The 27,839-nt window shown below is 38.1% G+C and overlaps 1 protein-coding gene across 5 annotated transcripts in view; it reads right to left on the reverse strand.

Annotated features, from left to right (window-relative positions):
- The window catches only part of JAKMIP1 (janus kinase and microtubule interacting protein 1), a 155,277-nt gene that overhangs the window by 82,289 nt on the left and 45,149 nt on the right, over nt 1–27,839 (reverse strand). For 4 of the 5 annotated variants that reach the window (XM_071556829.1, XM_071556825.1, XM_071556828.1 and 1 more), the window contains exons 2-4: nt 16,191–16,385; nt 9,980–10,032; nt 9,257–9,341 (exon numbers count right to left, since the gene is read on the reverse strand). The gene's annotated coding sequence lies outside the window, so the exon portion shown is untranslated. Of the gene's footprint in view, nt 1–9,256; nt 9,342–9,979; nt 10,033–14,018; nt 14,134–16,190; nt 16,386–27,839 lie in introns of those variants that run through there. The other variant, XM_071556827.1, reaches the window with a different exon arrangement.

The raw sequence follows: 27,839 nt of genomic DNA on the forward strand, positions 1-27,839 counted from the left end.
TCAGTTTAAATATCCACATAATTTCATCATTAAATTGTCAACAAAGCAGAAAGGTTCCTACTTTAATACTGAACGACATTCCTGGAGTATTATATTTCCAAAAAAAATGGCTACCAAATTGCCTTCAAACAATAAGTTGCTCTTTCCAACCTACTCCTGCCTGGGAGCTATTTTAGAAATTGCATGAGAATGAAAACCCCATGCATTCCTTTGTACATACTTTCTAAAGTGTTGTGTACAGATGAAACAGTAAGTTTCACTCTCCTCTTCAAGGACTGGTAAACAGGTGGTGACTTAAATATCTTGCTCAAAATGACAAGTCAAATCAGATGAAAAGTGAACAGAACTCAGGATAAGAAGTTCAGTCTGTTTGACAATATTGAGTTCTTTCCTTCATAAAATGTCACTGAAAGAGGACCAACTTTACGAATTATTTGCTGAAGTAATTTAAGTGAAATTGTTGGTTTGCTCTGTAATTTTACATGTATTTCCTTCAAAATATAATTCTATCAATTTATCCTATTCAATAATATTTAATCTGTTCCTTAATTCACTATATTCAGCATTTTAAATACATAATTTATGAAAAAACAGGAAACTGAAATCCAATCTAATTTTCTTTATGTATCAGCCCTACTTTGCAAAACAAATAAACACCAGTGCTATTGTGATTTTACATATAACAATTAATTCAAGAAACATAAATCAGCAATATTCTTTTGGTAACTTAAAGTAAGGAACTCTTGGGTGAGTAGAAGAAATGTGAGGAATTATTGTTCTTAATAAAGGAATTAATTTCATGCTATTCATCTGTGTGGAGTTTCTAGGATGCTGAAGACTAGCACCAAGCACTTAGTATAACCAGTATACTCCATCAAAAATCCTTCATTGTATGGAAAATTTGGATTAAGAATCAGTTGCTAGTGTTATTTCCCTGGACAATTCATAAAGAAAATAAAAAATAATGCAGACATGCAAATCCAATCTATAATAATCCCACAGTATTTACAATGGTGCAAAGGGAAATGAATTGTCCTTTATCTTGAAGGCTATCTGGAATATTCAGATTCTATCAAAAATTATTATTCCTGAAATCCTTACTAAATCAAAATTCCTGATGCAGTCAGATTATATATTATTTAATTCAGCAGATTAATAATTTAGTTAGGAAACCAAAGCCATACCTCACTGGCCCGGCTACATGAACTTTAACCTCATTAGATCCGCCCTCAGCCGTTTTCCAATTACGGTTTGGAAAAAAAAAGAACATTTCAGTGTTTGCTTCTCTATCTGTAAAATGAGGAAAGTGAAGTAACTGTGCTCAGTGTGGATATACATGACATCCAAAGAACAGAAAAAGAGATTTGAAATGTGGGGCATTTAGAAATTACCACATATATTTTGTCAGTAGTAACAATCTCTCCTGATGGTATCATATTACCAAGCATATTATGAAGATATTAAGCCAGTCAATATGAACATTTAAATTCAGTTATGTACAGCAGGATATGGCCTGTCACTGATGTTATGGTCAGGCATAACTCTCAATGACTGCAGAGCTCATATTCTATCACAGACTCACCATCACTCAGAGCTCTTAATAAACAAGGTCTTACAACCAGGTACCAGAACCACACTGTCAGCTACTTTTGAAAATGTACAGGTCTAAATGTAATATGTATTATTTCAAGCTGTTCAAATTGCATTTAACCCTTAAAAATAAAGAATTTAGCAGTACTCTTTAAAGTATTCTTTAGAATTTAAAAAATTCTCAAAAACTTGCACTCAATCTTTTTCCTATAACTCACAGCAGTCAAAAATCGTATCTTTTAAGTAAAGTAAAAGCTTAGACCCAGAACCTGAAGAGAATCACCTGCTTCTCTTAGAGGAATGAAAGGATAGGGAGGGAACAAATCCTCCCCACCAACCCTGGCAAACTAAACATAACTAACCCGCCCAAAATTACAAAACAAAACAGAAAGAAAGAAGAAAAAACCCCACATATAACAAACAAACAAAAAGCCCCAAACACCATCATCGCCATCAAGTTGCAGTAGTGGGCATAGAAAAGTTTCCATTTTTACCCTTCCCTAGATATTTCTTCTAGCCCTACCTATTCCAAAAGCAGGATCTATGACAACACAAAGCCTCTCTTTATGCACAGAAAGGCATATAGCCCAGACACACAAGGGATACAGTAGAAGAGGGTGCTATCTCGATTCCCAAAGGAAAGGGTTAGAACCAGTGAGTGCCCAGATACACACATTTAATGTTCAGATAAAGGTCAGGATAATAAAAACTTTATCACGCAGCTTGTAAACACAGTGAGAAAAATAGAGGGAAAAAATATTCTACTCTAACAATATTTTATTTTACTGACGCAGAAGCTGAAACAACCAACCTATTTATTAACTCACCATATGTGAATTGAGAGGCAAATTCATGATGCCACCACAACACAGTCCCACATTCACAACGTGAATAAAAATAGTCACTTCCTGCACTGTGAGCTCTACAAACTTCTTGCAAACCTTAGGATCATTTGAATATATTTTATATTTGACACACACACAAAAACCAAAAGGATAGGAAAGAATAATGGATTCTAAATCAAAAGTCACATTTGTAGCATACATATCAAGTTTCTCACTTTACTTGATAGGTATAGGGGCATTTGTAATTAGAGACAAACATCAACAACAAAAGAAATAAACTTAATTGGATTTGAATCATCTGTTCAATACATTGGGGGATTGGTGTGTCAGAGATCAAAATATTTAACATGATTTGTGTTAGATGTTTTGGGAAATCCACTGAATTCTTAACATACCTAGAAAATCAATTATCTGAACAATGTTCCATTCATAACTTCCAATTTCTCTTCTATTTGCTTAACAGATTTAAAGGATGTGTTTTTATCACTACCTCAATGTCTTCCCTGGTTTTATCAAACAAGACCTCAAACTAAGAAATGAAGTGCTATATGATGCTTCTGGATGTTAAACAGCAATAAAACCTAATAGGAAAAAATAAATTAATTACTGCAAAAACTTATCAGTGAGGAGCCTAATACGTTCTAGTGAAAATCCCTAAACATAATTCTGTACTGAATACACAAAATCAACAGAAGGTTTGTACCTTTATAGAGTCTTTCAGTGACAAACAGTAATGAACAGGAAAAGTAAGTACACCTATAAAATCAAGTAATAAATATAGATACAATAACATGGCAACAAGAAAAAAACACTAAATTATGTCAACCAAAATTCAGCTTTCCAGTCTTAATTCAGATTTGAACAACATTATTCAGCTGAAACATAATTTTTGGAAGGTGAAGTTGTGAATGAGTCATCTCAGCTGAAACACCAAGCCATAACTCAGGTACTCAAGGGAAATAAAAACCTTCTTCATCTAGACATTTCCACATAAATAGCGTTTTACCATTGTACTTCAACCTGCCTCTTATAATACTGCAGAGCCTACTACAGGCTACCCATAACCCTCTCTATGCTTGTGAACATGAGATAAGTACATTCTTAGTATAGCACAACACTGAATATTCAAGAAATTTTAAATAGGTTTTATTGACCTAGCACCTGCTAATAGTAAATGCAGTGGACAGAGGCACAATGTTAACTTCAAAAGTAAGTGCCATCTCACCTATGTTATAGTTTAAGAAAACAGTGGTAATCAGCAGTGACTGTATGGGAAAGAACGTTCATAGCTACCAATGCCCAAGGCACATTTCTCACAAGGTTCACATGACCTACATTTACTGCTTCAATTCTCAGTTCTATGTAATAAAACATGACTGAATGAATAAAAGCAAAAGCACTTCTATAGGATGGTAAAATAATACTCTTCCCAGAAAAAAAAAAGTAAATTCCATTTCTCAAAATAATTGTCTAAGTCTATTGTAGACTAGTCACATTTTAGATACTCATTTGTTAGCTACCTACAGGGACAGATCTATTTCTGTAACAGTAGAACCTTTGAAGGTTATTTTAAATCCTATCCCACTCAGGGAAATACAGAGTTTTCATATTGTGGAATGCTTTTGTAAGTGTCACTTCTGATTTTTTGACAGATAAACCCCAAAACATCTTTATTGTTAAATAACAGCTCCACATTCAGTTTTGCAGATTCACAGCCTACAGTCCTGAGCCACTCTTGCTTCACTAAAAATAGACCTATAGGGCCATACTGTATACAAAGCAATCACCAAGAAACTCTAAGCATTTCTTCTTTGCTTTTTTTTTTGCAGAAGAGCTCATAGTAGTGTAATTCTACCAATATCAAACTCATTTAGACCCTATGCACGCACTCAAATACATTTGCACCTACTACTAACAGCAACCACTTAACACCAGATTATTGTTTTTGAAGGGTACTACTACATGCCACTGGACAGCATCCAGCACCTTAATGGCTTCATTCTAGTGGAAGACATAAGCATCTCACACACAAAAACAAATAGCTGGCTCTTAATTTGCAAGGAATTATCACAAGTAAAAGGGAATGTCTTAGCTGAAGAGGACAAGGCAGGAGGAAGGGAAGGAATCCTGCACCTCCCTTCTGCATTACCCAACAGTTTTTAGTACACTAAGAATCATAGAATCATAGAATCGACTGGATTGGAAAAGACCCCCAAGATCATCAAGTCCAACCCTTGGTCCAGCTCCAGTCCCTTTACCAGATCATGGCACTCAGTGCCATGTCCAATCTCAGCTTATAAACCTCCAGGGATGGTGAATCCACCACCTCTCTGGGCAGCCCATTCCAATGCCTGATTACTCTCTCTGGAAACAATTTTTTTCTGAACTCCAACTTAAATTTCCCCTGGCAGAGCTTGAGCCTGTGCCCCCTTATCCTATTGCTGAGTGCCTGGGAGCAGAGACCAACCGCCACCTGGCTAGAACTTCCCTTCAGGTAGTTACAAACAGTGATGAGGTCACCTCTAAGCCTCCTCTTCTCCAGGCTAAACAACCCCAGCTCCTTCAGCCTCTTCCCATAGAACTTGTGCTCCAGTCCCTTCCTCAGCCTTGTTGCTCTGCTCTGGACCCACTCTAGCACCTCAATATCTTTCCTGAACTGAGGGGCCCAGAACTGAACTCAATACTTAAGGTGTGGCCTCACCAACACAGAGTACAGGAGAAGGATCACTGCCCTGGTCCTGCTGGCCACGCTATTTTTGATACAGGAGAGGATCCCGTTGGCCTTCTTGGCCACCTGGGCACACTGTTGACTCATGTTGAGCTTCCTGTCAATTAGTACCCCCAGGTCCCTTTCTGCCTGGCTGCTCTCCAGCCACTCTGTGCCCAGCCTGTAGCGCTGCAGGGGGTTGTTGTGGCCAAAATGCAGGACCCAGCACTTGGCCTTGTTGAACTTCATCCCACTGGAATCAGCCCATCTCTCAAGTCTATCCAGATCCCTCTGCAGAGCCCTCCTGCTTTCCAGCAGGTCGACACTCCCTCCCAGCTTGGTGTCATCAGCAAATTTGCTGATGATGGACTCAATCCCCACATCTAAATCATCAATAAAGATGTTAAACAGGACTGGACCCAACACTGACCCCTGGGGAAAACCACTGGTGACCAGCCACCAGCTGGATGCAGCTCCATTCACCAGCACTCTCTGGGCCCAACCCTCCAGCCAGCTCCTAACCCAGCAGAGGGTACACTTGTCCAGGCCATGGGCTACCAGCTTTTCCAGGAGTATATTATGGGAGACAGTGTCAAAGGCCTTGCTGAAGTCCAGATAGACACATCCACAGCCTTCCCCTCATCCACCAGGTGGGTCACCTGATCGTAAAAAGAGATCAGGTTGGTCAGACAGGACCTGCCCCTCCTAAACCCATGCTGGCTGGGTCTAATCCCTTGTCCACCCTGAAGGTGCTGTGTGATTGCACTCAGGATGAACTGCTCCATAACTCTGCCATGCACGGAGGTCAGGCTGACAGGCCTGTAGTTGCCAGGGTCCTGCTTGCAGCCCTTTTTGTGGATTGGGGTGACATTTGCCAACTTCCAATCATCTGGGACCTCCCCAGAGAGCCAGGACTGTGGGAAGAGTTACTGAAAACTTAACCTGAATCTCTTCTCAAAAATTTATGAGTTTGACACCAGGACTTTAAAGTAAATAAAAATATTAATTGGATTTACACAATTTCATTTACAGAACTGTTTTGAGGACTCATTAAATCATTAAAATCACTCTATTAACCCCATTAAAGACCAAATGCTACAAACAGCACTTCTGTGACTATATAAAGTTAAGACACTAGCACAAAAAGGCAGAGTTCAAACACCACTAAAAATGATAAAACAATGTCCTCTCTCTGCAACCTTCAAAGCTCAGGTCCCTTAGGCAGCCAGAGTGCTGTAGGTACTGGGTTCACTGCGGCTCCCTAGAGGCAGCCCTGGGCAGAGCTGTTCCTCTGATGTCTGTGCCAATTCCTTTCCTTACAGCACAGGCAGGACACCTGACAAGATGCCTGCTGTCCAGCACAGGGCATGCCCAGCCTCCAGCCCTTCTGACTGTGCCCTGGGTGTGACGCAGGGAGATCCCTGGGCTTTCATTGAGGAGCAGCACTCCTTTTAAAGAACAACATTTAAGAACAAAAAGAGAAGCAGGAAGAAAGGGTGAAGTTTAGCATTTTTAAATTAGAGTTAGATAAATGGCAAATACAGAGAAAGATTTTAATATCTTTATTGACTCACTGACATCCCACAGATTAATGATGATGTCAATTTTAGGCTTTTGAATTGTGCTGGATCACCTTTGTTTATCTATTCATCTGATTTTTTTCAGGAAGTCTCCTTTGGATATTTTTTTAAACCCATCATCATTATCATTATTTTATTGTAAAGAGCAAGAATAGCTGAAACCTGAAACTAGAAAAAATAAAGTCAGTGATGACAGCTGTGTAGAAAATGTGCAAGACAACTGAAAGGCTTAGAAGGAGAGGCTCAGATGCTCAGTTTGGTAACTTGAGGGAGGTGGAATTTGATTGGCGAAAACCTGGGGTTATCTAACACTTTATTGCATCTTGAATATTTATTATTTTGCAAATCAATAGAATAGACTTGGGAGGTCAGGTAGGTGTAAGGATGAGAAAAGGTGTATCTGGATGTGATATTAGTTACCAGCTGAACAGTGAGGCAAACAGAGGTGGCACGATTTCATTCCACTGCCTCTGATCTCAGTAATTATTATGTGCTATTGTCTACCCTTATTAAACCTGCAAGCCACCTCATACCGTGCCCGACAACTCAGATTGCCACCTTATTGCTCCACTGCAGAAAAATCACAGAGCTGTGTGCACAGCAGCACAAACACATCAGTCAGCACAAGAAAGGAAGTTGTAATGATGAGCAGGTGAATGACAAAACTTCTTCACCTACCAAGGGCTGGATCAACTTCAAGATACCTCATTAAAATCAGGACTCGTAGCCAAAATAAAGATATCAGACTATTTCAGTAATACGGGAAGACTGATAAAAGAACATGCTTTATTTTCATCAAGGTTCCCATTGTGCTCTATGTCTAAAGCCAAGTTCCTTAATTCCTGAACTGGTGGTACTGTTGCTTAATTATGAAGAGTCACAGAATTGGTCCAGTAAATCTACCTGTGCTCAGGAATTTAGGACCTCAACCTTATGTTTGATTATTGTACCAAGGACTTCTGCTCAACTTCAATTTTCTTGAAGACACCCTACATTCAAATCTATTTTCAAATCTCATTGGATGATACCAATAATGGTTCTTAGTTTATGCACAATGTACGGGCTAAGGTTTGATGGATTTTGGTTCCACTTTCAGTTCTGTCACACATTCCTTGTATTTTCATGAAAAAAATCACTTAGCCTCTCAATAAAGTAGGCATTACACTCAGAAAGATATTCTGGGGACAATATAATGAAATGAGAGACTGGATAAGGGTTATGAGAAATGAAGCTTGAGAAGTAGAAAGAGTTTGCAATTGCTTTCATCAGGAATCATCACATTTAGTGTTCCACAAAACTGCAGTCCTCTCAGAGGATCTGTTAACTTTCTCACAACAAGACTAATAATCAGCCAGCTAACAATGGTATTTCAAGGGCTGTATTTGAGTGAATGCTCATTGCAGTGAAGAGTTTAATTCACTCCAGCTGACAGAACTGCATCACCTGGAATAAAATATTTAAACTGGGTATTTCAGCCAGACAGTGGCCTCTTTGCTCTCTCAACTCTCTAAATTCTGAAAAGGGAGCAGTGCAGCAGCTTAAAACGACTGGCAGTAAAAAGCACAGTTAGATACTAACACAGCAAGAGCCTGGAGACAACCTTTCATTTCTCTCACTGGTTAAACAGGACAGAGACAAGAATGACAAAGCACAAGAAAAGCACAGAGGAGAAACTTTGTGAACTAAAGGTTTCCTTTGTGTAACCTTCTTCCAATACCACCACCGGAAAATGCTTCAGCACCGTGAGAAGACTACAAATAAAATACCCTTCTAATTAACTGCCAGCAAATTTGATTCAAACCATTCCAGACTTGTTGGAAATGGTGTTGGCAAGTTGGCCACCATAAGCAGGAATATGTTTTCTGAAGATACTTAGAGTTGAATGTAGTGGTCAAGAAAATATATTTCTCCAGGTAAATGCATCAACATCATAATTTTAAGGATAGCATCCCTCCAAATGTTAAAAAGACACATTCAGTCATAGTTCAGCTTAAAAAGAAAGAAACAGGCAACTAGATACGAATATGAAATCCCAGAATTATTCTGGGACACACCATTACAGACTGTGAGATTGTGTGCTGTCCAGATTAGACCTTCTCAATGAATTTTGAAGCTAAGAAATTAATCAATGCACACAAATGCATATATGTATACATATATACACACACATACACATGCATATATATGAAAATAAAGCTTCCTAAATTTGAGAGATTGTTAGACAGAACAGAGATTACTTGCACCTGCAACTTTGAGCTCTCTAGTTGTGCATGCAACTTAAGGGGATTTTATCCAATTTACAGGGGCACAGCACTGCTAGCAGTGTATCCTAAACTGCTGAACACTAGTCATAGTCAGGCTGGTTTGGACATTTAGGGGAATTAAAAAGTGATACACTGTTCACACGTAAGAAAATATCTTTATCTGTCTTTAGCTATATAATACCTTTCCTTCATTAAGAATCAAGATTTCATTTCACTATATTGTTTCAGAAAGACCGTGAAGGCAACACAGCTGAAGCCAAGACATGTTACCTAAAGCTTACAGAAGTCCCAGTGGTCAAATGAAGATGCTTATGTTTCACTGCTTATGAACACAACCTCCTTCTTCCAACAGTGCCTGCAAAGAAAGCAAGGTCTAAATGGTTCTATAAATCATCTCTGACCATGGACGAAAACCTTTATTCAAGTTACATTATCATGCAAATTGTACACAGTAGCAATCCTAACTTTGCATCCAGTTGTGTAAATATATGTTCATATATTCATATGAATATATATTTATATAATTTCATATATTCATATAATTTCTGCTATGAATTTATCTTAGTGTTCAGTTCTGTTCCTCTTCCCACTTGATCCCCTAAAAGAGGTGATAGAGGGAAGCCTCAAAAGTCAGGGTGCTGGCAATGACTTCACAGGCACACTTAGTCTGAATGAAGACTCAGTGGAAAAATATGGAAACAGGTATTGCCAAAAGAAATATTCTTTCTACATCACAATCATCTCACTAAACTTTAGATGAAACTGTAAGATTCTGCTATAAGGTATGGCAATAACACTGCAGTTTTTCATCTATATACTTAACAGAATTTTAACTATCTGTTTCCAAAACAGGAAAAAAAAAAAGGGTGATGCAGGTGATGGGAAAGCATATAGCCTGGGGAACGGACTACCAGAATGGAGTTTGCTTAAGAAGGCTATAAAGGAAGAAAGAGAGTTAGCTTTCTCAGTGCAGTAGGCCACTTGTTATCTTACCTAATAAGACTCCTATCTTCTCTTTGTCTGCTCTTTCCCCAGAACAACCAGTTCTGAAACACAGAAGGAAGGAAAGAGGAGTGCATATCAGAAAAGGAAGAAGAAAAATATAAGGGTGAGATGAAACCTGAAATTTACATACAACTCAAGACTTAGTTGTTACCCGCATACACTGCCCTTGTACCAGAAAGGGGAAATACTGAAATGATGCCTGTTTCAGTGAACAGTGTGAAAAACTGGGAGCTCTTAAGTGTAACCATGTTCATTCTCCTCCCAAGGAATATAATTTCAAATGGCTATGCTGCAAACATAGAGTACTTATTATTATGTTAGCAGTAGAAATCTGAAATGTCAAGTTATAAAGATGTTCACTAACACTTCACAAATGTTGTAAGGAATTAAGGATAGGAAATTACTAGATGTTTCCTTGCAGGTCTACACCAGTAAATAGCTAGGTTATGTGTTTCCTTTCACTGCACATTTTTAAAGCTTGCCTTGGCTGTTGCAAGTTAATTGAAATGTCCAAGTAGTCTCGCCCTCCCTTCTACTACAAAATATCTCTTTTTTTCTTGGGTTGTAACTACATCCAGCACACCTGGAAACTTCTTTCCATCAGCCTTTTCCCTGCTACCCCCCTTTCATTGACTCATTAACTTGAAAAACAACCCCAAACATTCATATATAGATCACTAAATGTAAGGCAGAGGAAATATAAAATTATGCTTGTGCACAAAATAGTGACAACTGCACTCTTGCAAGCAGTTTAACATAAGTTGTTTTACTTGAGAAAGATGGGAAGTCAGCTTTCCACAGTTTCCTGAAAAGCACAGAAATATTAAACTTCCACAGTTGAACAGATGGAATCAAGTGCAACTGATCCCAAAGGCAAAGCAATGCCAGGTTAAGTCTCAGAAACACAAAAAAGTACTGTAATTCTTCTGCATCCCTTTCCACCTCTTGTCTGAAATAACCAGAAGGCAATACAGTATTTCCTCAATACAGAAATGCAAGTTCCCCAATGAAGCAATAGAAATGCCTCTGCCACAGACACTTTTACATCACTATATATTCACTCACCTGGTACTCCTTTGCATTTCTTAATTTTATGTTAAATTCCACATAAGGCAAACAGAATTTATCCCCCCACCCCACCCCCAAATTTTTACTTTGGTTTTTCATAGCAAGTGGCACACAATCGAAAAAGGTTGTTGTGGCAAAAGTGCTTATCCAGCCTGCACAGCTCTCTGTTCAGGGATTGCCAACTGATCCAATATAAACTTTTTTACTTTTCAGAAAATTTCATTATTTCTTATTTCCTCAACATTTTCCATCTTCAGGACTATATACAGATTTGCATACCTGATGTTCCTGACTTCAAAGGACCATATCGCATCATTCTGTCTACATAGAAATCACTCTTAGACTCATTAGTCTGTCTCACTCTTTAACAAACTTGAGTTGTCAGCTCCTCTTATCCCCCTTTTCTAAGATGTAAATAGAGAGAATTCATCTTGGATCATAAACCAGTACTGGACCCAGGGCGGGGCACTGTAACCATAGAATCATACAATTGCTAACATTAATAAAGACTTCTAAGTCCAACCATTAACCTAGTAGTGCCATGGTCACCAACAAACCATGTTCCCAAGTGCCACGGTCCGCACATTTTTTGAATACTCCCAGGGACAGTGATTCTATCACTTCCCTTGGCAGCCTGTTCCAATGCCTGAACCCTGTCAATGAAGAAATATTTTGCAATATCCAACAAGGTGCAACCTCAGCAGTGCCAAGTACAGGGGGACAATCACTGCCCTGGTCCTGCTGGTGACACTATTTCTGATACAAACCAGGGTGCCATTCTTGGCCACCTGGGCACTCTGCTGGCTTATGTTCAGTTGCTGTCAACCTGCACTGCCAGGTCCTCTCCCACTGGGTCGCTCTCCAGCCTCTCATCCCCTAGCTTGTAGTGCTGCCTAGAGATGTTGTAACCTATGTGCAGGACTTGGCACTTGACCTTATTGAACCTCATAAGCAACCAATCCAGCTTGTTAGGATCCCTCTGCAGACCCTTCCTACATGGCAGCAGACCAAGACTTCCACCCAAATTGGTGTCATCTGAGAACTGACAGAGGGTGCACTCAATCCCTGCATCCAGATAATTGATGAAGATATTTAACAGGAATCACCCCAATACTGAGCCCTGGAGACACCACCAGTGACTAGCCACGAGCTGGATTTATCTCCATTCACCACCACCCTCTTGGCCTGGATATGCAAACAGTTTTTACCCAGCAAACTGTGTACCTGTCCAAGCTACGAGCAGCCAGTCAGAAGAATGATGTGGGAAATGGTATCGAACACTTTACTGAAGTCCAGGCAGATAATTCCTAGCCCCTCCCTGACCCACTAAGCAGGTCACCTTGTCTTAGAAGGAGATCACGTTGGTCAAGCAGGGCTTGCCTTTCATGAACCCATGGTGTTTGGGCTTGGGCCCTCTGACGTCCAAATGATAAGCATGTGATAAATTTCAATACCCAGTAAAACTTCTGGGTTTGATAATGTGTTTTTTAAATAAATGCTTAATGTATCATTCTTTTGTTTGGATACAATCTCTACACAGTGTCTCAACATCTAAAAATAATTCAAGTAAAGAGGATCACAGAGATCCAATCAGTGCAACAGGTTTCTGACTTCACAGCTGACCAAAATGTATTTCTTCAAGACCAAAATACAAAAAGTGAGTAAGACAGAACCTTGGAGAATACCCAAAAAATGATACCACATAGTGTCCTATGCTAATACTGTATCTTTAGATTAACATCTCTGATGAGCAAGCAATTTTTCAGCACAAATCAGAACTATGTTGGTTGATTCTGCAGTCATGAAGTATATTTATGCTACTCCACTCTGTTTAGACCCCAAAGAGTGTATTCACTGGAACGGGTTTTTTACCTTCACTGTGGTGGGTTGTGTATCTAGCCAGCATTGTGAAGCTGATGCTCTGTTTTATTCAATTCAGTTTCTATACTCACACATACGGTCCTATGAGATGTTCATTGTTTCCCATATTTTGCTGCCCTCATTTCTGTTTCCTGCTATAACCAACACACACAAGAGCTACTAATATATTTTTCAATAGGCAATGTTAATAAATGTGATTCTATTACATAAGTGCATATGCAAAGTAACTTTTCAAACAAACTTAAGCTATATTTTCTGGTTTGTGTTAAAGTTCAGTTTTTGACACAAACACAGATCTCAGTCCACACTGCACAAAAAGTGAATTCAGCTGGAAAATGGACCTGTTTCAGCATATAAAGTTTTTCAGGCACACTGACTCTAAATTTTACATAAAATACAGGGTATGCAAAAAGCACACAAGGCAGAGGAAGACAGGCTCCACGAGTTAAACAGAAGTCTGCTAGAAAGCAGTTTCCTCAAAATAACACATTACGCCACTCTAGAGTACTTGACTGCAGAACTGCAGCACTGAGTTACTGAGCAACAGCATGAAATCGATTGCTATTGTCCAAGCTCATTGTGATATGGAAACACATGAAGGTACATTTTAAAATATGGTTTTGTATAAGACTACTTGTAATATAAAATCTTCATAATCCACTGAACGTATGTATAAATATAGTATGTGCATATGTGCACATGATGGTTTCCTTCAGAAAGGAAAGGTGTTGGGCTAATTTAGTGTCCAATGTTTTTGCAATGCTATGCCTAGAACAGGCCTTCCCCCCAGCCCCCCAACACATATATTTTTATAATCAAATCACATTATCAAAGCTATTTAATATTCATAACACATTCACAATTATTGATGTTGCAAATTCATTGAAGAGCTGACAAAAACAAACAGAAAGCTAGAAAGACAACCATAACCACGAGAGAGCCTTTTTATCAAGAAAAAGCACTGAGTATTGTGGAAATGGCATATCCTAAGGCATTATCAGAGCTACCAACTTCATGGCCTCCCACTACTGTTTACTGAATGCACACCATGAGGCTTTAGCTTTCTCACAGTTCATACCTGGTTTTTCCATTCAGACTCATTTATAAATATACAAGGAGCTTCACAAAAAGCTGAAGATCTGTTATGTTTAATACTGGACAGCAAGTCTTATTTGAAAGACCTTTCCAAGTTAGAAAAGTTTGCTTAGTTATCTTTTTAAGATCTCTTGCAAACACTCAACACACAGAGGATTACTTTTAGATGACTAAGTGAAATGTTGTCTATCTTATCTCAACATGACCATTACCAGCCACAGACTTATCTAATGGCAAAACATGTGTGGGAATTCTGCCAGCAGTTGTACAGCTATCAGCTACCCAAATGTTATTACCCTGTAACATTTGCAAGTAAGAGAAAACTATTTAGACACAAACATATTATATTACTTGTTTTCTGTGTTTGGAGAATAATGTATCTGTAATCACGTGGCAGTGAGCATGAGTAATATTTCTACAGAGGATTAGTCAGCATAGATGGATTGTTCAAAGGATGTTCAGAAATAAATGGAAACACAAGAGTAATACTGAAGCATATCTCAATTTAATTCCCTATCTAAGGGCCAGGCACATTGCAGTAATGCTAAATTTTCACTGAAGCAACCAGCCATTCTCTAAAGCAAAGTGCCAGCACACAGCTGCACGATGATGCAGCACCATTCCTGCATGAATGCTTGTGTTTGCACCACCATTCTGAGGAGACAGGTTGGAGAGATCAGAAATAGTCTAGTCAAAGACATGGACATCCAAGAAATATGACTGATCAAACAGGACAAAAAGGGGCCAGATATGTAGAGGTTTTTTCCTGTAGCAGTGAGCAAATGCGCCTAAGCTATCCAGAGTGTGAAAACCCACTCCTCAAATTTTCATAAGCTAGTTCCAAGTACTAGGAAGCCTTATCAGTAATTTGCACAAGACAAAATCATTTTACAAAAAACATTAGCTGTCAAAAACTCTCTGTGTTTGGATCGTTTCATTTTCATTATGCAGAGTCAGCTAAATAAAATATAAATCAATTTTTTAATCTATGTTCAGCAGTTTGGATGTACAGGACTAAACAGTTTAAAAGACAACAGGGGGACAATAACTTTAAATGGCATTCCTTTGAAATTAAAAAATTAAAATACATTAATCTTTGCAGAAAGGCAAGTTATAATACTCTTCAGCTGGGTTTAGAGTTCAGCATTTTAATTCTTTTCCAAACCAGCATATTTTACTTTCCATTATTATTACTTAGATAGGGAGATTATTTTTTAGATCCATCTGTGACTGCAGTTCCTCATTCTTTCTGCATTACAGGTTTCTGGCAAACCTTGAACATATTCTCAGTGTCTTTCTAGATAAAAATCTCATTTCTAGGGACTCATTGCAGGATTTTGCTGCAGAAAAGACAGTTATACAGAGTGGAGGTCGCCTATTTTCTAATATTTCTATATCTAATAACTCTATCATGACTGCAGTTCCACTGCAGGACTACCACAAGATGAAAACCCTCAAAATTAGTCACCACATTAAACTGTCATCCTTACCATACTTCTCTAATAGGAGGAAATGGATCATTTTCCCCATATAGCAGATGATCCTTGAAGAAAAAATAATATTGTGAAGGGTTTTATGCATGACATATATAGTTGCCTGCTGAATACCCAGACATGTGCACATTAGAAGCACATAAAAGTCAACAGAAGGCTGGGAAAGTCTGTCAAAGGAGCTTAGCATCTGACTGAGAACAAAGCAATTAAAGCCTTTCTTCTTTATAATAGTGACAGATACAGCTGAATTAAGACAGTGGTCAAGTTAGAAAACATATGATAAACATAAGACACTAAGCTGTGTCCTCCTGTACTGCACATTTTAGATGCTATGGGTAGTGGTGAGGAAATTACTCAAAAAATTAATTTAAAAAGAAAATCATGAGTAAAAAATGTTCATAATGTGAAGAAATCTATTCTGTGAATATAGAAAGCCTCTGTACAGTGAATCAAAGCAACTCAAGCAAAGACAAAAGCTTCCCATAGATTGGTTTATGTTACTGCCTACAAAATTTGATTGGGTTTAAAGTCTTTCTCAGTACAAAAAGAATTTTAAACTTAAAGCTTCAAATGATATTGTCTCTAATGAATTGGTAACATCATATCTGTATTGCAGAATTATTCTTTTCCTGCTCAACCAACATGTTGGCAGCTCACAGTACCTTTCTCTTGTCCACAGGTTTCTGAGGCAGTTGTGTTCAATTTTAATGTAAAGAGGTGAAGACTGAGCAGCACCAGTAGCTGAGTCACTAGGTATGGTTGTTCTGGGACTTTCCACACTGCCACTTCTAGTCCTGTTGGCACGTTCTCTTTTTCATCAGCAAGAAGGAATTCCTGAGCAATATTAATGACATCATCTGTTAAACAAAAAAAAAAAAAAGAGATTTAATATAAATCAGATTTGATCAACAGGTAGAAATGCAATGGAAAAATATGTAAATAGGGTAACAAAACAAAGCAGAATAAGATATTGCAGAAATTACAAGTGTGGCCTCTTCTTTCCATTAAGACCACATGTTGGTCTTTGCTAAACGGTTCTCACTGAAATTAGGATGAAGCTGTTAAGCTCCTTGGCACTTAGACCAGGTCCATCCAGACTGTTCACTCAGCCCAGCTAACACTAAGGTTGTATTCCATTTCAACACAAGCTACTGGGTTTTGGACTACAGGCCCACATTACCATGGTGGCCACCCATAAATTGTCACATACAGACTGGCCATTGCCATAAATCTTTTTAAGTACCAAAAATATATCAAACATAAGGAAGTTATCATATGTCTTTTGGAAACAGGAAAAGGCTGAATTTCCAAAAACCTGAATTCTGTTCTCCTGTACAGCAAAGGCAATGATCACAATTTCCTTTCTGAAAACAAACAAAAGAGATGCGCAAAGCCTTAATATTGTCATACTTCACATTTCTTTGTAATATTTCGACATAGTTTGATCACAAGGGGAAACAACAGAAGCATTCAAATTTTTGTTGATGTTCACTACATGTTAGTTTGAATTAATATTTCCAATGCACAGAAAAATCCATTTACAGAAATAAAATTATCATTATGGAGATACCATTATGGAAAATAGCACTCTGAAAGCTTAATGACTGGAAGCAAGTCCAGTTCCTTAATGAGTATCACCTACCTCAGTTTTCCTGAAGTCTCCAAAAACCTTTAACAGCATATTTATTAATGCTGTGGAGTACAGAAAAGAAAGTAAGGTCTCTTCAGGAACAAATCTCAAGGCATGCCCTTTGTGTTAAAGACTGAGGATAAACAAATTGAACAAGGCAAACAGATTTCAGCAATGTCTTAAGCAGACATGGCCATAATTGTGTCTCCAAAGCAGAAGGCTGTTAGGACACAGAACAGGTCAAACTTCCTGCCTTTTGTGCAAGAGAGTTGGAAGCCAGACAGAACACCCCATATGAACTGCACTGAAACATGATGGATGTGTCCGCTACCACATACACTGTTCAAGTCTTCACAAATAGCTGCACTTCACATAAAATACCTCAGGATTCTATCCAGTAGTACCAGTCCCAAAAACATAACTCCTAAACAATTTCCTTTGCTGGTAAATACTGCACTTATCTCTAGGGGTCTACTTAAGGTTTCCAAGTAGATTCTGTTGCTAGTGGATTAAAAACTAAATCCCTGGGGAATAAGTTACCATCTTATATGTTCAATAGAGACAGCCATCTAGGTAGTATTTGATGGAGAAAGAAAGGAAATCTGCATAGCCATTTCCTTAGGGCCAAATTCACTGCTGTGAGAGAATACTTTTGAAGACGATGAAAGTACAGCTGGGCCCAGATCATGGCAGAAGATCAAAGTGCTGAAACAGCTTAGTCAGCATATTTAAGTAGCACAGAACATTGGAAATAGGAATTAAATTTATTTATATAGTAACAAACCTCCTCAGTCAGAGAGGGAGGCCAAGAGCTTCTGGTTTTTTATGTCTCATTTCATCCTAGCTTCATCATCCTTTTTGAGTTGCCCTGTTTTTAAACATTCCAATATATCTATATTCCACATAAAGCAACATTTTGTTACTTTCTTCTGGTCCTCAGTTAGCAATCTGAATACATCTAAATAAAAGGGAAAGAGAAGGTTTTCCCATATTAACATGTTATGTAGAAACACCTAAGAGAAAGTATGAATTTACTTGTCAAAGGCAAGTAAAGACAGCAATCAGGCCAGTAAGATGACTACAAAACACACCAATACCTATAAGTCTCCAAAGGAAAAAAAAGACAGAACTCCACAACTTCAAATTCAAAAGTTATCTAGGTAAGTTTTTTACATTGAAAAATGTACTTATCTTTTAGTAGAACTCCTCATTCTGCAATACCAATTTTTCTAAATGGAAAGCTATTAGATTCTAGGAAGTTCATCGTTAAGATTAATATTGTATTTAAATTCTTTAGTAAATTAGGAAATAAAAAATATATTAATAATATTATTGGCCACGTGGCCTTGCTATATAAAGAGAACAGTGTTTACAAAAGTTTTGAGAGCAGGATGAAACACAGATCTAGAACCTGCATAAGTTACAGTAATAATATCAAATTAAAAAAATATATATTGATGTGACAATACCTACTTTTGAAAGTGGATGTTTCAGTAGCATGGCATAACAGCGGGATTAAAAAAGAAAACTGGCAATGTCTTGCAAAAACTACAGCAAATTTGAAACGTTTGATTATGCCAGTCACTACAAGTTGTTAGACTGCTATTCCAAATGAATTACCAGCAATCACTGGAAACTTACAACCCAATAATCCTTCAGTAATCTTCCTATAGCTTCTTAAAAGATATGGTAATACAAAAATAACTTAAAACAATTGGATACTTAATTTCTCACTTCTAGTAATTGCTAAGCTAAATCTGTTTCTAATGGTGGAGGAGAAGGATAGAGAAGGGAAGCTCTTACTGTGGCAATGTATCTGTGAATCTACAAATTCAGAGGGCATAAACTGCAGTTGTTCAAATTCATTCAGAACTCAAAAGAAGCCATGCACACAAAAGCTCCTCAAAGAACCAAAACTATTATAGAAATAATTTGAGAAATGAGCTAATGTTTGATAAATCACTAATTTTACTTAATGCAATAAAGTCAAGGATATGTTTGTATCCTGTAGTTATGGCAGTGCACGTTACATAAAGAAAGTTGATTCACTTATGATCTTTATTATATAACAGCTCTCTAGACAAATTTCAGTATTATAAAAATGAAGGGGGTTTTCTTTTTACATGGCAATGACTTGAAACACTTGTCAGCAATTACCAAATAGTTAATCACGAACTGTAACATACAGAATCTTTGGTGAAATATCTGTTTCTCACACATTACTCCATTATGTCAGGTAGCATCATATCTTGAGAGTAATGTAAGTTTAAAGGTAGAGAGCAAACACTGCTGCCAGCCTCCACACTTTCCTTGGGATTCCCAGAATAGGCAGAGCACTCAGGTTCTCAAAGATTTGAGCCAGATCTGTTCACATGGGACATCTTAGTCCATTTTAACTCTAAAACAGAATGCACTACTTGAAGAAGGTTTAAAAAAATTACTACTAAGGTGGACAGATATTTTAGACTTCTTGGAAAGTAGAACTGCTGAGGACAATTACTCTGAAAATTGGGTTAATGTTGTATACAGTGCACATATGCTGGGTTTGTGGACTACAAGGGGCAGGGATCTCAAAAGAATGCCATTTTCTGTAAGACTGCCCTCCACACCTCAAGCAGGAACAGGCTGAGTTTAACTATAATCTTAAGAGCAGGAAAAATAAGATAAACAGCAAGCACATCCTTAGCATGTGGTAATAGCAAAGGAGTTTCCCTGTATCCTGTGCAGCTGATCCACATTTTGAAGACTTTTTGGAAACAAGGCTTTTTGGTTTCAAAATGACTAAGCATAAAACACGGTAGACAGTGACACGACTGACCCAAAAACAAAGCAATTTCTTTGGAAAAGCAGTGCTGAGCACATCTGTGAGTTCTCTGCAGTAGCCGCTAGGAATTTCCCTTGGCAAATGCTTTGTAACGGGAATATGTACATTAGCATTGGCTTTTTGTCAACAGTTATTCTAATCAACAGTTAGAGGAGGGAGGGAAGGGGTTCCTTCTTACCACCAAATGTTCAAGGATTAAAAAATCGTACTTCTTTCAAAAAAAGCGTGACATTACACTGCAGTGCCTTGTTTTCCGCTCTAAAGCTTTATTTTCATAATATTAATTTGATTTATGACTTGTCAGTAAGAGATCTACTTGTCAGGCATACAAATGACATGCAAGAGGGCTGCATCTTCCCATTCTTGCCTCCAGTCTTTGATTTCGAAGACTCTGCTATTTGCTTCAGTACCAGATTTGCTGGGACTCCCAGCAGAGCAAAGACTTTATTTACACATAAATAACTGTGGCAGAGATGCAGCCCTTCAGGAATGAGACTTAACATGTCAGCAGCCAGAACATGCAACAACAAACACTTGCCCAATATATACCACTTGCTCTCTCCTTTACCCGTTCGATCTCTGCCTAATACACACTATTACAACCAGAAATGTGCTGCCTTGTGCCGTGGCTGCACCTAAAGCAGACTGGGGATGAAAAAAAAAAAAAAAAACAACAAAAAAGAGGCATTTTAAAGGAATCCACTGAAAGCAAAGAAAATCTAAACAGAGGCTTCAATGTGAATGCATCATGGCCCAAGGTAGAACTACCACAGATCACACCACAGAGTCATCCCCTTTCAACACAAAGACTTACCAGCAGGTAAATACTATGGCACGGCCTTAACAGACCACTCTAATACTCTCAGCAACATACACTTTGCAAAACGTTCCACCACCATCTCTCCATCCTTTATGAAGTGAACCAACTTAAGAGAGGGCAGAATGACTTCAGAAACTTTTTCTTCTTATTTATAATTATCAACTTTGAAGTTGATATAGCAGAAATCAAGGAAGCTGCAAGTTCCTGCCTACAAATACTTTTTTGATGACTACCTGATCTCTTGTTTTATTGCAAAATAAGTCTTTGGTGGACAAAACATTGTATTTTCTTTGGATACTGGAAACAATGACAGTCATTCACTTTCCCACCTCATCTATATTACAGTTTTCTGTTTTGGCATCCCCATAATCAGTCACTATTTAGGATCATTTAAACTTTTGTCAGCAATGGTAGACTATCAAAAATAGGTCAGCAATTTGAATTTGTTTCTGTGTTGTTCTTTTTGCCTTGCTGTAGATTACCATGCCACAATTCCCAGATGGAGAGCCTACAAATGACTGGCAAGCAGTGCATCATGAATCAGTGCTTTCAGAGGAATTGATATCATTCCTGCCACCTTGCTGTTTAAATTGGATTGTCAATGCAGAGACAAATCTTCCTATTCTTTCTCTTTTTTTCTGAAGTAGGGAGCAATAGAAATTCTTGAGCATGTTTTTCAGAAGACATAGAGTGTGACTTGCTTGTCCAGTTGATTTAACACCATAAAACACATATGGAAAATCAGTTATTTACAGTACTTACTAGACTTTACATGACAACTATGGTGAGAAAACTGCAGGACATTGTTGGGTTTGTATGCAAAACTAAGCAAATCTATATTCTCTGTGTTACATAGTGCTTATGTGTAATAAAGTCATACAAAAACTTTCTTGATAATTAAGATGACTGGAATGAAGTAGTACTTAGGTGAAGGAGGGCTATCCATGTGAACTTATAGCCTATATATGAACAAATTCTATATTCATTAAATATCAAGCCCATTAAAGCTTTTAAGAAACAAACTCAATGAGCTTTCAGTGAGCATGGCCAGAGACTACACGGCCTCACTCACACTAAGAACCAGGCTTTTTACATATTAAAAAAAAAGAAAACGATCACGCAACATAAAAATGTTTTCCCCTACACAGATTTCCTTGCTGAAGGCTGAGACTGGTGACACCACCGGTGGCAAAGTTTGCGGGCTCTTTTTCTGTCCAAGTCTGTCAAAGGAGCCAACCTGCTTCCTGGAGGCTCCTTCCTCTGAGACCCCTTCTCTCACTCCAAATAAGCTCCTAGAGAGCTTCCATACAGGTAAGAGGTTTTAGGCTGCTCAGAACTTACAAAATTAGATTATCCTTTTATTCATATTACACTAATGTTTATGTTACAGATTTATCCAAATGCAAGAGAAATGGAAACATCAAGGTTTATAGAATCATCCACACTGCATCATTTAGGCAAAATATAAAACTGGGGGGGGGGGGGGGGGGGTGTCTAGCACTTCAGTAGGACCAGAGCTGAATGCATTAAGAAACTTGCAGGAATATTCTTTTCTTCATACAGTTAAACACAAGTGGGTTTTAAGAACTTATAAGAACAAAGTAATGCTCTTCAACACACTCTCCATAGTCTTTTCTGTCTGTTAAAAAGATCTTGGGAGAGTTTCCAGCCACACACAGGCTTCAAATACAGTTCTAGGCAACTCTCATTCCTTGGTTTGCTGCCCCTTGCTCTGTCTGCCTGGTGCTACACCAGCAGCCCAGTTCAGCCCTTACAGACTCTATAGGCTCCCCATTTGAACAGGACAAGAATGGAGATGTGGTGCCATTGCTCTGTATCAGCAGTGCTTGGCTCCCAGATCAGTTTCAAGCTACTGAGTACTATTTTTTGTGCCCAGCAATCAAAGTTAGTTAGTCTTGCTCTTATACAGCTTACTCAAAGACATGGGGTGGAGCAATGAAGTTTTACAGGACCATTTTTCTTCCCAACTTACACACACAGTGTTCAGTGCTGCCTTACCAAAGCGACTGACATTGCTGATGGAAGATCACCCATTAGACTGGCCCTCAAAGGGAATACAAACTTACTCATCAACTCACTCTTTTCCTGAACTATTTCAGATATTAGAGATTTTCCAGTTTGAAAGCCTGAACAAGGATTCTTCATATATCTGTCGCTGGTAAGGCAATTACATGCATTTGTGTGCCCAAAGTCCTTCACACGATGGAAACACAAAGATTTCAGCTTCCCAAAAGAAATCCTCTTTTTATAATGGTGTTCCACAAGGCCTATTATTTATAAACTTGAGTCTAATGCAAGATTTATTGGGCTATTCAGGCTTTTTAGTTCCTCTCACATATGGCTTATTTGCTGCTTTGTCTCAGCAGTTCATGTAGTATATAACCATGTATGACATTCATTTTACATTTGTATGAGTAAAAGAAAACACATATGACCCTCTAAAGAAACAACCAGATTCCTAAGTCTGAGCAACCTGGAGTCTGTTTCTTGTATCTTAACTCCAAAAATCCTTTACACAAAGGTTATGATTTATTTATTTAACTTAAACTGACTTTTACATGATTAATTAAAAAGTAAAAAATTTTCACATCAGCATTTGGCAAGAGTGTGGAAATTCCCAAATCTGACCAGTGCTACAAGTAATAGTGTTTGCTTTTAATTTCCCTGTATACTTGGAAGAAATTTGCACTACAGTGATAGTTCATGGCATGTGTTTTATTTCTCAGAGGTTCTGACAAACTACTCACAAAACTTTCCTAGAAGTTCTATGACAGTCTTTCCATTTATAAGCCAGATCCTTACAGCTACCAGAAATCTTAAAATATGTTTTTGAATAAGAGAAGATTTGAAAATAGTACATTTAAAATTTCAGCCATAATGAGAGCCAAGTGCTGTGCCAAGGATCTTTGCCAGCTGGAAGTTGGTATCATGTGAAGAACTGGAAAAGTATAAGCTTTTACTTTACAATGTTACAAAGATCTTGTAGGATCACACAGTATTTCCTTTAAACTTTTCCACTAATTTAAGACAAATTCCTGGCTTTTTACAAACCCTTGTAACCCTGTAATTCTTGGGAAAGTTAGTTAAAAAAAAAAACAGAACAGTATATATCTAAAAGAGATAAAATATCTGTGAAATTAAAATATATTCTGTCTGAACAGGATAAAATTATCTGTCAAGAGGGGGTAGAGAGGATGTCAAAGACCTGTTACAGAGATAGTCCACTATAATGCTACTATCTCTATAGATGAGCATTCCTAAGCATAGACATATATGTAAACAAAAAGGCATATCTAGTCAAATTGAAAGTCACATTACATTGGGAGACATCAGATTTTTAAATTTGAGCACTGGCTTTTCTTAACACACTTATTGCTTTTTAAAACACAGCCCTCTTAATTTGGAATCAGTGTTGGAGGGTCAACTAGTATATACTCTAGAGTAAAGGAAGCCAAAGATACTGTCTCTCGACAGCCCATCTACAGACCAGTTATCAACCCTCAGTACTCCCCTCTGTCCCTTACATATACCCCCATCTTTCTTTTTTATTACCGACACGTGATGCCTACCATAAGGCCAATAAAGCATGAAACAAACCACGTAATTCACATTCAGTCTGTGGTTTCACAGAACTCCTCACCCAAGAGTGATAGTGCAGGTCCCTGCTAGTGCTCCTCCTCTGCAGGCAGCACATGCCAAAGGAAGAGGTTTGCACAAGGTCACGCAGTGACTCAGCAGCAAAATGTGGAAAGGACCGGGGGCAGCAGAGTTGGATGTGCCTGCTGTAACTGCAGCTCAGTAACTATCCTGCCTCGCAGAGAACTGCACTCCCACACCCAAAGGCTCTGCTAAGGTACAAACTGAGCACCCTCACTGATGTTAGGTTTGTAGCCCATTATTAGTTAATGCTTCAATTCTAATAGTAAAGTTACACTAATCCACATTTTCTCCAAGTTACATGGCAGCTCTGAAGCACTGAGTTGCTGTGTGCACTATAAAGACTTCATCATGGTCATAAAATGACAGATTTGTACATCTGCAAATTTCTGTGCTTCTCAGTGCTCTCTTGCAGATTTTGACACAGACTTAACATTTTAAAGTATCAGAATCCAGCTAGCCTATTATTCCACCTACTCATAAAAGGGATATTCTTCTGTTCAGAGACAGCATGTTAAAGTGATTTGCAGGAGGAGATAGTAAAAGTTTCCTTCTCCCAGAAACCTCAGGAAGTTCAGTTAAACATGGACAAGCGTTAACAGCTTGAAACAGGCACTCTTTGATACAAAGACATGCCTATCTTTCAGTAAAGGACTTCACGCTAGTTTTACATGAACAAAGAGCTGCTTCCAATTAAAATCATAGTAATGGGGGGCTGGAAAAAAAATTTAACCCAAATGCTTTTCAGGTACTTGCCTTTACAGAACAATTACCCTGTGATGAAATGACATCCCTTTCCAGCCACTTCACCAAGAGCATCATAAGGGAACGATGTAGAGATGCAGCAATATATAAGCATGATGGCTGCTAAAATCTAGTTCTCTTTTATTTCCAGTCCAGTTATTTACTAAACTGAATTCTTCAGATATCTCTACCATGAGTCTGACAATTACATGCTTTACCTTCACAACGTATATAAAACTATTACTGAAAATGCATCTACCAGTCAAAAAATATTTGGGTATCCAGAGAAGCAGAGAGATAGTGATATTTCTTAACACAGGCAACCAATACATGTTGGTAAGTGTAACTTATCTACCACAGTTTTTCATTCCTAAGACTGAATACTACAACACACAGCTGTTTCAGTTACTCCTATGCATAGAAAGACCAAAGGCTTTTGATATTTTCAGTTCTTCAATATATTTAGTTATTTAATTCAATAGCAGCACCAAAGCCACACCTCTCATGCATACATGAAAGTCTAAGCCTATTGATAGGAAAACTGCAAATTCAATATATGTTCTTTTTAATATACTAGATTACATTCTTCCTCTACCCCTTTCTCCTCTCATGTCTTCATATGCTACAGACAATGAACTCTCTCTCTTTTTCCCATTGGACACAAATACCTCATCACTTCTTTGTATTGTCCCCATCACATTAATATCCTTTATATGCCATGAGCACTAAATATCTTTTCTTCTAGAGATCTTCTGGCTGATATATATATATAATAAAGTCAGAATAGGTGTTCTTACCTCAGTATAAGCTGGCCTTTGAAGGTGACTTCTTGTGTTTCAGACATGATTAAAGGGCTGCATGTCAATGACCCCATCTAACTCTTCCAGTGACATCAGCTGGATTTAACAAAAGCCACACCAGTGCTCCTGCCTGCAGACATTACCAGTATAAAGAGGAACTGATCTTTGTTGAGGAGTAAACATCTGCCATCAGGATTGAGGAAAACATGTTGGAGGCATTTTAGTCATTAATGAACAGAAATGCAGGAATCCACTGAGTAGCGTTTAACAGAGCTTTGCCCTCAGTATTACATCAGGAAGTTCTGCTTCTAGCCTCCCTAGCAGGAGCTGAAAATACCAGCTGTGAAAATCTGAGTGTCCTAAAAATATGGCTGCCATGGCCTTCTTAAGATACATTAGAGACACTAATCTTGTTCCACTAAGTAAATGAAAAGTAGAAACACATCTCCCAAAGCCTGGTGTCTGAAATCCTTTTTCCTTCCTCTCCCAGCACAATTTTATCCTATATATACATAGAAATTTAAATACACAGAGGAACACATATGCTATACGCCAAAGCAGAATGCTGTCGTTAAAGTACATAGCCAGAAATGGCTGCAGATTTGGCAGGGAAAGTTCATTTCTTATATGCCTGACACTTCAATCTCCGCCTCAGATGCAGTGACTTCACCAAAGCATTACACTGGTGTTCATTAAGGTCAGGAGGAACTTGAGCTGGAACAGACAATACCCCAGTAAAACAGCCTCATTCCAAGTGGTGACATGGGGAGGAGCCAGCCTGAAGGGCACTGTGCATACACCCTGCTGGGTGGGTTTTCCTGTGTTTGTCACATTCCCTTCAGCATTTCAGAGATCTGCTCATACACACAGGCAAAATACCCACCCTTCAAGAACATGAGTATGGGGTCAGACAGAGACACAAACCTGCCTGCAACACTTCCACAAAGGAGTTCCTTGCAGTTCTCATTATTATGACATATGCTGAGCTTAAAATTCTTTCTGGCCTGTCTGTACTAACATAGCTCAGCTCATTTTCCTTTGCCAGATTATAAAGTTCAAGCTCAGCATCCTTAGCTGCAGCTCAGTGCTGTTCTCGGCAGAGTGAACCATCCCCTTTCTTTTGCTGGTTTGTTCTCTCACAAACACATCCTTTTTGTTCTGTTGCCCTACTAGAATTGCAAAAACAGAAACAGAGCAAGCTCAGTTTCAAGAGAAGCATAAATTTGCTTTAAACTTCCCTGCTCTATAGCAAGCTAATTTTGAAATTAATATTCTAGTATTATGTTAGGAAATAACAAATCAGATTCTTTGCAATACCAAAAACACTGTATCAAGTATTTTCTATTTGAGAATCAGTTAAGATGGTTTATCTCAAAAAAAATTATCTGAATACTATCTAGTTAAAAGAATCAATTTATTTTTCCCTTTCTTTATTACACCACCTTTAATGAAAATAATAAAATCACCATAGAAGCACAGAACACTCTGGGTTGGAAGGGACTCGAAAGATCATTTATGTCTAACCCCCCTGCCATGGGAAGGGACATTTCACTAGACTAAGCTTCTCAAATAACTTTGTGCTACATTACTATCTATAACATGAATGCTGAACAGAAATGTTAAAAAAAAATTCTCTGGTTTCATATTTGTTTGTTGGGTTTTTTCCCTTTGGTTTTCTGTCTATTTACATAAACACCTACCAGTAAACAAAGTTTCAGATGAGATAGACTGTTGCTTGAGTCAGCAAAGATACACTAGAAAAAGAGAACTAACATATGCATGCTACTACATCAAAGTATCCAGATTTGTTGGGTA

This window comes from Pithys albifrons, chromosome 5, assembly GCF_047495875.1.
Source record: "Pithys albifrons albifrons isolate INPA30051 chromosome 5, PitAlb_v1, whole genome shotgun sequence".
Classification (NCBI taxonomy): Eukaryota; Metazoa; Chordata; class Aves; order Passeriformes; family Thamnophilidae; genus Pithys; species Pithys albifrons.